Here is a 12,147-nt window from a genome sequence, read left to right as displayed (position 1 = left end):
TAGTAACAAAACTCGAGAAAAAAAAATTGGTTGCACGTAAAACATGTAAATTCTGTAATAGCTTTTCTTCATTTGCAGTCTGATATTTAAACACTGAGTGCCCTCATTAGTTTTGAGATACTTTTTTTATAGAGAAATTATGATATTCCACCAAGTTTTCCTAATTGCTTCCATTAACGAATCCGATTTTTTGTTTTCATGTTTGTAACCATTTATGATGAGATAAATGTATGAATATCTTCTTTGTTTTTAAAAGAAAATTGAAGCACTTACTAGATGGCCAACAGTCAATAGTCAAATTTATGTATTTTCGGGGAGTTTGTTGATATATCAGACCCAGCAGCAACTGCATCTTATCATCTGTCTGTTTTTATGTAAAGTTGAAATAATTTAAACGAGTCCTCTTCCCATATTGGTTTGATAAAACCAAAGTACAACGTGAATATCGGTCAATATACAGGAACTAAACAGAGCCAATTAAAAAATATGTATATTCTACATCCTGTATTTGTGTATTTCTCTGTGCTAAGTGTTTAAACCTATTTGTGTTAGTTTGAACTGTACAGTGTTAATATTTTAACGTTATTTTTAACATTGCCATATGAGCTTGAGGTTTTACTGGCCATAAAACCAGGTTCATCCCACATTGTTTTCTTAAAATGTTTTGTACCAAGTCAGAAATATGACAGTTTTTTTCCTCTTATTGTTGATGTATTTTCTTCGATTTAAGTTGGTTTATTATTTTCTTATTCGGTTTTTGACTATTGAACAACGGTTGTCTACTAGTATTGTTGCCTTTATTTTATAAACAGTATTTGAAATGTTAATTCAAATACATACCTATAATGTAAATGCCTGTGGTGGACAGTGTACAGCTTGAGATGACCTTTATAAAAATGTTACCAGTCGTCCTATAGGCATGGGTGTAAGTGTCAGTATCGATTAGTTTTCGAAATGTCTATTATTCATAAAAAAAAAATATTGGTCATCATTAGGTTTCTATATTCTCAAAATAAAAAAAAACACTAATACCAACACAAAATTTGAATTTTTCTGTCTTCAAGCTCAACTTTAATGTATTTTTTATAACTTCTTATGAATTCTTATTAAAAACATTAACGGTACCAGATTTCCTGCACCAGATGCGCATTTCGACAATACATGTCTCTTCAGTGATGCTTGTGGCAGAAATATTTGAAATCCAAAGCTTATGTAAAAGGTGATGAGCTATTATAATCTATAATATAAAGGTCCAAAAAGAAATATCATAGTGTAGGTATTTTTTGTAAGCTTTCTGCACTCTGCACACCACGTTTTGGTAGTCTTTCGTCGTAGGTATTGTTTAAGTCATTCCAAAATACTTTTAATATGACACCCTCAACGACGTCGCCAATGTCATCATTTATCTTTGGAATTTAAAATGGTAACCGTCACCATGGAAACAGCAAAAAAGTAAAAAAAAATCAAAATGTTCCAAACTTAATGAAACTTTACAGGAATGTCAATTGGCATGTGTAGATGCATTTTTTGACTTTAGAATTTTCAAAATGACTGCCTTTCACCTGGCAATGGGGGACAATGGTGCCATCCGTTATTGCTGGCAATTACAAATCTAGTTTTATTTTGCTTTAATTCAGGTATTTTTAAAGAGAAGCGAAGTATATCAAATTGACATTTAAACATATTTTGGATCAAGGATTTCTTTGTTATTAAAATATTCGTGCATATAATAACTTTTGAATAGTTATATAGGGATAGATAAACTCATCAAAGATAACAGAATTGAAATTTTATATTTACGCCAGGCGGGCGCTTCGTCTACAAAAGACTCATCAGTGACGTTCGAATCAACAAAATGTTAAAACGGCCAAATAAAATACGAAGTTGAAAAGCTTTGATGACTAAAAATTCCTAAAATTTTGTAAAAAACAATGAAGGTAATCTATTCCTGAAGGAAATCCTAAGTATTTAAAAAAATCAAAGTTTTGTTAACAGTTAATTTATAGTTATGAACATATCAATGATAACTCAAGTCAACACAGAAGTGCTGACTATTTGGCTGGTGATAGCCTCGGGAAATTAAAATTCTACCAGCAGTGGCACACAGTGGTTCTAAATAAACTCATCATAGACACTAGGATTGAAATTTCATATTTACGCCAGACGCGCGTTTAATCTACAAAAGACTCATCAGTGAAGCTCGAATAAAATAAATGTCAAACAGGCCAAATAAAATACGAAGTTGAAGAGATTTGAGGACCGAAAATTCCTATATATGTTTTGCCAAATTCTTTTTTGTTAACAGATAATTTATAATTATGAACACATATCAATGATAACTCAAGTCAACACAGAAGTGCTGACTACTGGGCTGGTGATACCCTCGGAAAATTAAAATTCTACCAGCAGTGGCAAACATTGGTTGTAAAAAAACTCATCATAGACAATAGGATTGAAATGTTATATTTACGCCAGACGCGCGTTTGGTGTACAAAAGACTAATCAGTGAAGCTCGAATGACATAAATGTCAAAAACGCCAAATAAAATACGAAGTTGAAGAGATTTGAGGACCGAAAATTTCTATATATGTTTTGCCAAATGCAGTTTTGTTAACAGATAATTTATAATTATGAACACATATCAATGATAACTCAAGTCAACACAGAAGTGCTGACTACTGGGTTGGTGATACCCTCGGGGAATTAAAATTCATCCAGATTTTGCAAATAAGATCAACAAAAATAAATGAAAAGCAAAAACCATTCTACAATAAATGTTGCCTCTGGCCTTTGTTAGTCTTGTATTATTTTAATTTTAGTTTCTTGTGTACAATTTGGAAATTAGTATGGCGTTCATTATCACTGGACTAGTATATATTTGTTTAGGGGCCAGCTGAAGGACGCCTCCGGGTGCGGGAATTTCTCGCTACATTGAAGACCTGTTGGTGACCCTCTGCTGTTGTTTTTTATTTGGTCGGGTTGTTGTCTCTTTGACACATTCCCCATTTCCATTCTCAATTTTATTATCTTACATTTAAAAAATGAGGTTTCTAGTTTGTTTATATAAAGATGTCAGCTTATTGCACGGTGGCATTGGGTACAGGAAAGCACGTATTAGAAATTTCGATATCGAAAATAGTACCCCTGCTGTATCTGTAAAAGGGATTGTAATTATACTGATTCCGTCCTCTGCTTTTGTTATGGAAAATTGGTCCACGATGAGAAACAGATGACATAGTAAAAGGAAATTATGATAGGGCTTTAGGCGATATTATCAGATTATTTTTCATTATAAGTCTTTCGGATTTCACGTTTTTAGATTAAGGCGTTTAAATGTTTTTCATTTTTTTACAGTGTCATTTCCAATGTCGTTAATCCTACCTATTTTGAGAAAGTTGTTTAAAATAAGTTGACAAAAATTTCAATCGCTGCAAACCTTGTCAAACATAACTATATTAATTAGTTTCAATTTCTTAATTCTTATAAACCATGCAATTGGCAACATTTTTGACACATTTCATTTGAGCCAATATCTACAAAATTCAATCTTTCATTTGCGCTTCAACACTAATTTTCATTTGCGCTAAATAATAAAATCTAAATAGGCTCCACTTAACAGGTAATTCACCAAACAAAAGTTGAAATTGTTTCGCTATATCGTAAAAAAATATAATATTTTTTAAACAGCCTCACATATATAGGTTATCTAATGAATAAATAAATTTTGTATCTACTATTAACATGTATTATTGACGCATATTTAAATTTGAATTGTTGTGCAAATCATAGTGAAAGATTTTTATGGCGCAAATTAAATGCCAATTTGCGCAAAGTCAAATCACCGTACAAAGGTATTACCGAATAGGAGCAGATAAATTTAAAAAATAGCATTATTATTTAATGATATATGTTATAAATGTTGTGAACAACACAGTCATTTCGTCTGTCATAAAAAAAAACGAAAAGATCACCCGCTTTCGCAAATTGAAAGTTGTTTACTCTAAAATAAGCGTTAAGATAAAAGTGTGTTAACATATGATTTCTAAACAACATTATGAAAAATAGCATGTCCAAGCTGTTTATATTCTTACAAACTATTTGAACGACATACATAACAAAAATTCAGCAAGGGAGAAATAAATATATATGATTGTATAAATGTATATACCTTCTATGAAACAGTTACTGGTAATAACAGAATAAACAAGAACACAGTATAAAATATCCATTAAATATTTGCTGGTTTTGATTAGTTATCTGATGTTTACTACAACCAACTGCGTAGTTAGTTAAAAATTACACAAGGTTATATAACAAAGTGTTTTCAGTTCCATTGACCATTCCCTTTTTAATAAGTATATGTAATTATTTCATACAGATTTAATTACAGAAGTAAGTATTCAACTTTTGTTTAAGCCGACACGGTATACATTTATTACATTTCAAATGAAATCTACACAATGATTTACTGGAAAAAAATGTTTATTATTTCATTTGATTATTGATCGCATAATTACTTAAATTTGTAGACCGTCTTTTTGATCGACACGTTGCTTGATTCGTATTATATAGAACAAGTTTGTGGTCAATGATCGCGTTTATGATTAACTTGACCGTTATATTGTCACCGTATATATGTTCTCATTATATTTGCTTCATCTAATCATTTTATGTTATTCTTGTTTTAGTGTTATATTCTTTTTTCAAATTCATAGTATTTCCATATTTCCTTTGATGATTGGTATATTGCTTGCACGCTATGATTGGCTACAAGTACTAAGGTGGTACATAACACTGCAGGGAGATAACACATTAAGAAATAGCTGAAAATTTTGATAATGTTCTATTGTTAAGGAAATATCAAGCTTCTCAATGTGCAAAGTAAGTTTGTCAAACTGATATCTATCCCATAAAATTTATTTTTATATCAATATATAATTTTTTTGTCTCTGTATATTATGTTTCCAAAATTGTGTCTTTATTATTTTTGTTTAGATTTTCTTTACAAATTTAGCACTTGAAAATTATGGGAAAATACGATAAACAATTAAGACAATATAATTATTAAACCTATCGTAGCGCAGTGCTTTTGAACTACATTTGTATCAATGTTACTTTTTTAAACTATTACACTTTTGTATGCGCAACAGCTCCCTAGCCGACTTAGATAGTGTGTGATTTTTTTTAACACATTCTCCCTTGATAAACCTTTGTACTCTTTATCCCTTTTAATCAAAGTAATACTTTTGATGATACACGTTGTCGAAATAGACACCGTCTAATAAGTGCACTCTAAAGCACAATTTTAAGACAATTGTACTGGTCTCAGATCATGGCATGTTTCAAGCAAACCAGACCCACACATGTTCATGGGAGAGAATTATCTACATCGTAAAAGAACCCGGCCATTTTTAAATGAACCACTTGCAGGATCTCTATAGAAATTGCATAAAAACAAGCAAATCAAAACCTTGGAGTAATTTGTTCCTGTGTCGCTGAAGGCGAAAGCAGGTTTAGTAACTGTTCGACTCTGTCCGTCCGAGTGTTAGTTCATCTCTCTAAAATACATTGGACAGACAACTGTCTTGGCTTTTATTGATTAGAAGGAACTGATTTTATATTTTGTTATAATAAGTAAATTTTAGTTGCAGCGGCTAAATAACTTCTAAGTCTGCCATGCAACTACATTCTGGTAGGCAATAGCTAGACATTTTACTAGACACATTCCGAAAGAAATATTGATTTGATTGAATGAGAATGACCATTTTTGCTTTGGAATCAGTATAATCCAACCCCAGTCAAATACACGCAGCTACGAAGGTTCAGAACCGGTATTGGTCTTGCTAAATTTGAAAAAGATAGATATGAAAATTCCTGGTGAGTACACATATTTCACATTGCAACAAAGTCTTAAGAATAGTTGGAATTATATATTTGACACAAAAATATTCATTGATAACTATTTTTTTTTTTTATACCAAAAACGTGAACAATTGGTTTGCATAATTCAAAAAAAGTAAAAGATAATGAAAATATACTTAACGTCAAGTACAATGACATAAAGAAAAAATGCTTCATAAACATCCGACCGCTAGGGTTTCGTTCTCTTAAAAAAGGAAGGAAAATGTATCTTCGATGCAAAAACAATAAATATTATCAAAGTGCTTAGTCTGAGTTTTGCACAACCTAGCCAACGACAATTGCATTTGTGTTCATGTGACTGTCTCTACGTGTAAATTTATTAAACGATGTTTTACAATTCTATTATACTCCGTACAATTGCATCACTTTTAACGGTGATAAAACCATGTGTATTACTTGATCTATACACATTACAATGCACATTTTTTATAACCCCGATGTTCAACTATAGAAAACTTCATAGGAGTTAGACTTTGTTTTGGAACGAGGTTTTATCATTTACACTTTGAGACGACCAAAGATTTAAATGTTACCTGTAAGTGTAATTGTAATCCTTATCATAGATGTATAACAGTTTCCGCAAATGTCTATTAGTATAAAATGTTGAAGTTAGTCACTGGTCAAATTATAAATGTATAAACCAGGAAAGAATAATAATGAGTGTCGCCGCTACATAATAAAAGTTTAATATTTTGGACAACTCGTTTAAATGCAGAAAATGGCCTCTGATTTTATACCACTCAAATGAAGATTAAGTCTTGATGGTTTGGTTTTAAAATGTGGAGTCCCATTTTACTTTTGAAATCAACATTAAAATTTGTCTAAACAACTTTAAGAAATGAGTATATACTAGTAACAGGTTTTGGTTACAAGTATCGGACAGAAACAATCTTTTCCGAATCAACACATAGCATACTGAATTAGTGTTTGTTTGCAGAGTAAAAAGTTAAACATTAAGTTAGCTCTGCTATTGGGTACATGTTGATAACCAAAAGGTCGAATAAAATCGAGAGTTGGGACAAGTGCTTTGATACAGACGAAAGTTTATTACTTTTAATCGAACCCAATGGACTGATCCTTTTTAAAGATAGCTCTGCGAAAACGTATCTGATTCTATCCAAACTAAAAACAAACGACAGACGTGGAGACCAAATGATTTGCATCATTGGTCTTTCAAAGGCCAAGTTCATCGTGGTATTTTTACCTTGACCTTTGTTATAAGATGAGTTCTGAAGCCTTAATAGCTAGAGAAATTATTGTTGGGAACATCAGTCAACAACTTCGATACGTTTATGGTATGACTAAAAAGCTTAAACCTCCATAAGGGAAAAAGGAAAATCACAAAAATACTGAACTCAGAGGAATTTTTTTTTTCAACTGTAGAAAATGATGGGTTGAACCTGGTTTTATATCGCTAAACCTCTCACTTGTATGACAGTTGCATCAAATTCTATTTTAATTGACAACGATGCTGTAATAAAACAGACATAATAGGTAAAATTGTCAAAACATGGGTACAACAGTCATCACTGTGTCACGATCTCAAAACAAACAAATATTAAACAAAGAAGCACAAAAAGCATTTATCAAATTAACAACCACATTCATTGCTTCACGTGTTTATGTCAAAAAATATAAACGTCACACAGGAAGTATAAGTCTATTTAAAAAAGAATAAGAAAAAAATACAGATAAAAGGTTTGAGATTTCCTGACTGTAGGTAAACCCAGAAAAGCTATTCACATTGATATAGTGTTATATTCTGTTTCCATATATTTGTACGTTCCGAGAACGAGGACACTGTAGAACTCATAAAAAAACAGACTTAGTTCTCCAGACGAGCTTTCCTTCTTCATAAGGTTTATCAATGTCTCAATTATAGGAGTATAGGAAAGCCAAATTAGTAAGTAAACGAGCATGGAAACCCGAAATTTGTAAGAAGAAGGGACATCAAGTCTTCATTTTTAGATATCTTTAATGTAGTAATAGTTAAGGGGTAATATAATTGGAGGAAGATGTCAGGACATCAAGCTTAAACTTGGTTATAATGTGAACGATATATTCATAGCTTCTTAATAAGGTATTTGTAATTCACTTATTATAGTGACGCAACATGTATCCCAACGACACTTTCGGTTATTTAAAATGCTCTTCAGCATTTTATTTTATTTGGCTTTCCAACTGTATTAATTCAGGTACCACTGGTGAATTTTATATAAATTACACAAGCATCTAGTGACCAAATCTACATGTCTTGTATCTTTGATGAGAATTTTTATAATCACTTGGTTGATGCCACTTGTGTCGGGTGTTTCTCCCCCAAGAGTAAAACCAACCAAGGAGTCGGTATTGTAGTCCTGACATGAAATATAATTGATAGGTTAATTTTCTATAAAATTACTGATTGTACAATGTGCAAAACAATATGCTTTCCACCTCCAAGGAAATATATCCTTAGTCGTATTAGCACATTTCCCCCCGTATTTATGGATAGTAATGCTCTCAAACTTTACATTCGACCGTGCTTTCAAACTCTTTCGATTCCATCCCAATAAACTGACATATGTTGTTACCTGTCTTGATACCTACGCTATATCGACCAGATTTGAGACATATTTATCAGTCTATCCATCACCACTATATATTTTAAAATTATAAAGTATAATGTTTGAGAAGTTTTCACAATCACTGGGTCAATGCCATTTGTAGTGAACGTTTGGTCCCAGCAGGTAATACCAGCACTGAGGCAAGCACTTTTTACTGTCTTGTGTCCTTTATGTTACGACTACAAGTTTGATAATATTACTGGTGGAAGTTTCTTCTACGACGGTTACACCAGGAGTCAATATTTTTGTGCTTTGTGCTAAGTTAAAATCTTACATATATATTTTTTGTAAATTTACTCTCTGCAGAATGTTGTTATATTGAAAACAATAAATGTCTACACCCAGGTAAAGATTGCCTTCGTCGTATTAAGTAAAACTTCTCAAAATCCTCGGTTATTAATGTTCTTCAAATTTGTATTTTCTGTTCTGGGTAGGGTGCTGCAGATGAATCTCATGTAAACGAACCGAACGGTCAGCGTAAAAGAGAGGCACAATATATACCAACGGATAGTCAAACTCAAAAATCGAATTGAAAACAAATTGACAATATCATTACAAAACCGAAAAACAATGTAATGACAAATAACAGTACACATAACACAAAATAGAAAACTAAAAACTAAAAAGTACGTAACAAATTACAAGATATATCATTTACATGTTCATTTCCTGTAAATCTGTTGTTTGAAAATTGTTGAAATATTAAGTGGTTTCTACTGCAAGTAAAGAAAGCCTTATAACAAACTGCATATATATAAATGCAATATCAGTATTTAGTTCTATTTTAATCTTTAATCAATCCTAATTCTATTTTACTTTTGAGATATAGTTTTTCATATGTGACGTAATTTTTCTGCTGTTTCAGAAATTTCATAATGCCTTTTCACCATCGTATTTGACGTAATTTTTAATGCCTTTTCACCATCGTATGTGACGTCATTTTCATAATTTACTGCGTTGAGGCCTGGACTGAGTCGGGTGTGTCTATTCTGTGTTGGTCATTCATTATGTATTCGTGTTTGTTTTATGTAATGAGTTAATACTTCAGTTTCATTATGTATATCTGTTATATTCATTTGATAAAATTTACTGTTTGCAATAGCATTAATTGTTCTAAATAATAAGGATGTTCTTATCCCAAGCATAAAAACTTAGCCGTATATGACACAACCTTTTTCAACTTTTGATCTTCAGTGCAGTACAACTTTGTACTTTTTTTCGCTTTCGATCTTTTATATCTGGGCGTCACTGGTGAGTCTTGTGTGGACGAGGCGCGTTTTTGGCGTATTAAATTTTAAACCTGATGCTTTTTGTTATTCATTAATCATGTGTTTCTTTATCTAATACGTTTTCCTATTTATTTGTATTGTAGTCCTGTAATATTATGTTGTCATTTCTATGTTATATTTAACATTGCCATTAAAGTGCGAGGTTTGGCTTGCCACAAAACCAGGTTCAACCCACCATTTTTTCCTTTAAAAATGTCCTGTACCAAGTCAGGAATATGGCCATTGTTATATTATAGTTCGTTTTTGTGTGTGTTACAATTTAACGTTGCGTCGATTGTTTTCTCTTATTTTTGAGTGTAAATTGACATTGCGATAAGACGTGTCACGGTACTTGTCTATCCCAAATTCATGTATTTGGTTTTGATGTTATATTTGTTATTCTCGTTGGATTTTGTCTGATGCTTGGTCCGTTTCTGTGTGTGTTAGTTACATTGTAATGTTGTGTCGTTGTTCTCCTCTTATATTTATGCGTTTCCGTCAGTTTTAGTTTGTTACCCCGATTTTGTTTTTTGTCCATGGATTAATGAGTTTGAACAGCGGTATACTACTGTTGCCTTTATTTAGTCGTTCTATTTTGACTCAACTTTTCAGAGTTTTCGATTATTAATGCTTTTCAATTTCATTTTGATTTGGCATTGGAACTGATTTTATTTGAGCGTCACTGATGACTGTCAGGTACAATGTTATATTATTTAAAAATATATTAAGGTTTTCTACCCCAGGTAAATAATGCATTAGCCGTATTATACTAAATTGTTCGGAATGTTTTGTTATAAATGCTTTTTATCTTCGTTCTTAGATTTGGCTTTGCAAATGATTTGAGTGTCACTGATTAGTCTTATGTAGACCAAATGCGTATCGGTGGAGTAAAAAAATAACACACCTGGTGTCTTTGATGAGTTTTATCAATAATCGAAACCGTGCTTAAGTTTTGTCATTTATCATCTCTATACTCTTGCAAAACATAAATTCACCATTGCACAAGCATTCTTGTTTTAAATGTAAGGACATAACAAAGTCAGGTCCTAAGAATGACCAACGTAGATACTAATATCTTGTTTTAGACAGAATCCCTGATACATCATTAGAAGACTGATTTTAACAATAATTCCTCGTCCCAAAACAAAAGCTGAAGCCACCTCTGGGTGTGGAATTGTCTTGTTGTGTCGGGTTTGTTGTCTTTGTGACACATTTCCCATTTACATTCTCAATTTTACACGGTTTTTACTAAAGGTTTATCTTTATCTTGACCTTCATAAAAAAATGTCAATAAATTACTGTTGATAAATGCAATCAACTAAAAAAAGACATAACATTTTTCATATTGTCTGTATAATACATTACTCAGCTGATACAATGCTTAGGAGCTTGTGTCTCCTATGCTGATGTATATATTTGGTGGATGGGAGAAGAAGCTAGTAAAACATGTTTTAAGGAAACGTGTTATCCATCTCCTCGAGGGTTTTACGGATGCTATTATGATTTGGTGTGACAGATTTGAAATATGTGGATCACATGACCACATATATATTCCATCTATCAAAACAGCAATCCCGGTTATTACATCTCTGATTGCAACTAAAGACCAAATATTTTACTTGTTAGGAGTATGACGACTGTTGTTAATAGCCAAACAAAATGTACCCTTCGTTGCATCTAGGCTTATCGTCGTTTTATTGTTCAGGAATATATTGCCGGATCTTTTGTTTTGTGTTCGTCGGCTTGTCTTTTCGTCTTTTTCGTTGGTCATATGATATCATAATTGATTTTTAATAGCTATCTCAGAGATGTTTAACCTCTTTTTATTCATGGTTATGTTTTAAAAAAAAACTCTTTTTTGAAAATATTTATTTATTTGAACAACATTTATGACATGTTGTATAAAAAAAAGAGAATAGGGGATTAACCATGGTTCTAGGTAAACAAAAATAATAAATTAAGGTACATAAGTACAGTAATAAATGTTGCGATTATGACATAATGAGTACATATAATTATATGACAAAACGTTCAAATTGTAATCAAATGTAAGGCTTTGTATCTCATCCATTCGTAGAATAGTAAATTGAAATCAAGTAATAAACAATACTTAATCCAATTCATGTACTTTTCACAGTGCTGTGTTTTAAATGACATAATACTACTCTCTTCAGATTATTTTTTTATTATATATATTTTAGAGAGCCTTATTATCCATCAGTCGAGATTCAGTTACATTTATAAATGATAGTGTCTGCAATATTAATTTTACAATCATAAAAGGCTTAAACTGACAATAAAAACATTGAGATCCATTTAAAGAATTCGCATTCTAGTACACTACAACACAA

This window comes from Mytilus galloprovincialis, chromosome 10 (genome assembly GCF_965363235.1).
Source record: "Mytilus galloprovincialis chromosome 10, xbMytGall1.hap1.1, whole genome shotgun sequence".
NCBI classification, from domain to species: domain Eukaryota; kingdom Metazoa; phylum Mollusca; class Bivalvia; order Mytilida; family Mytilidae; genus Mytilus; species Mytilus galloprovincialis.
This window is presented reverse-complemented; position numbering follows the sequence as displayed.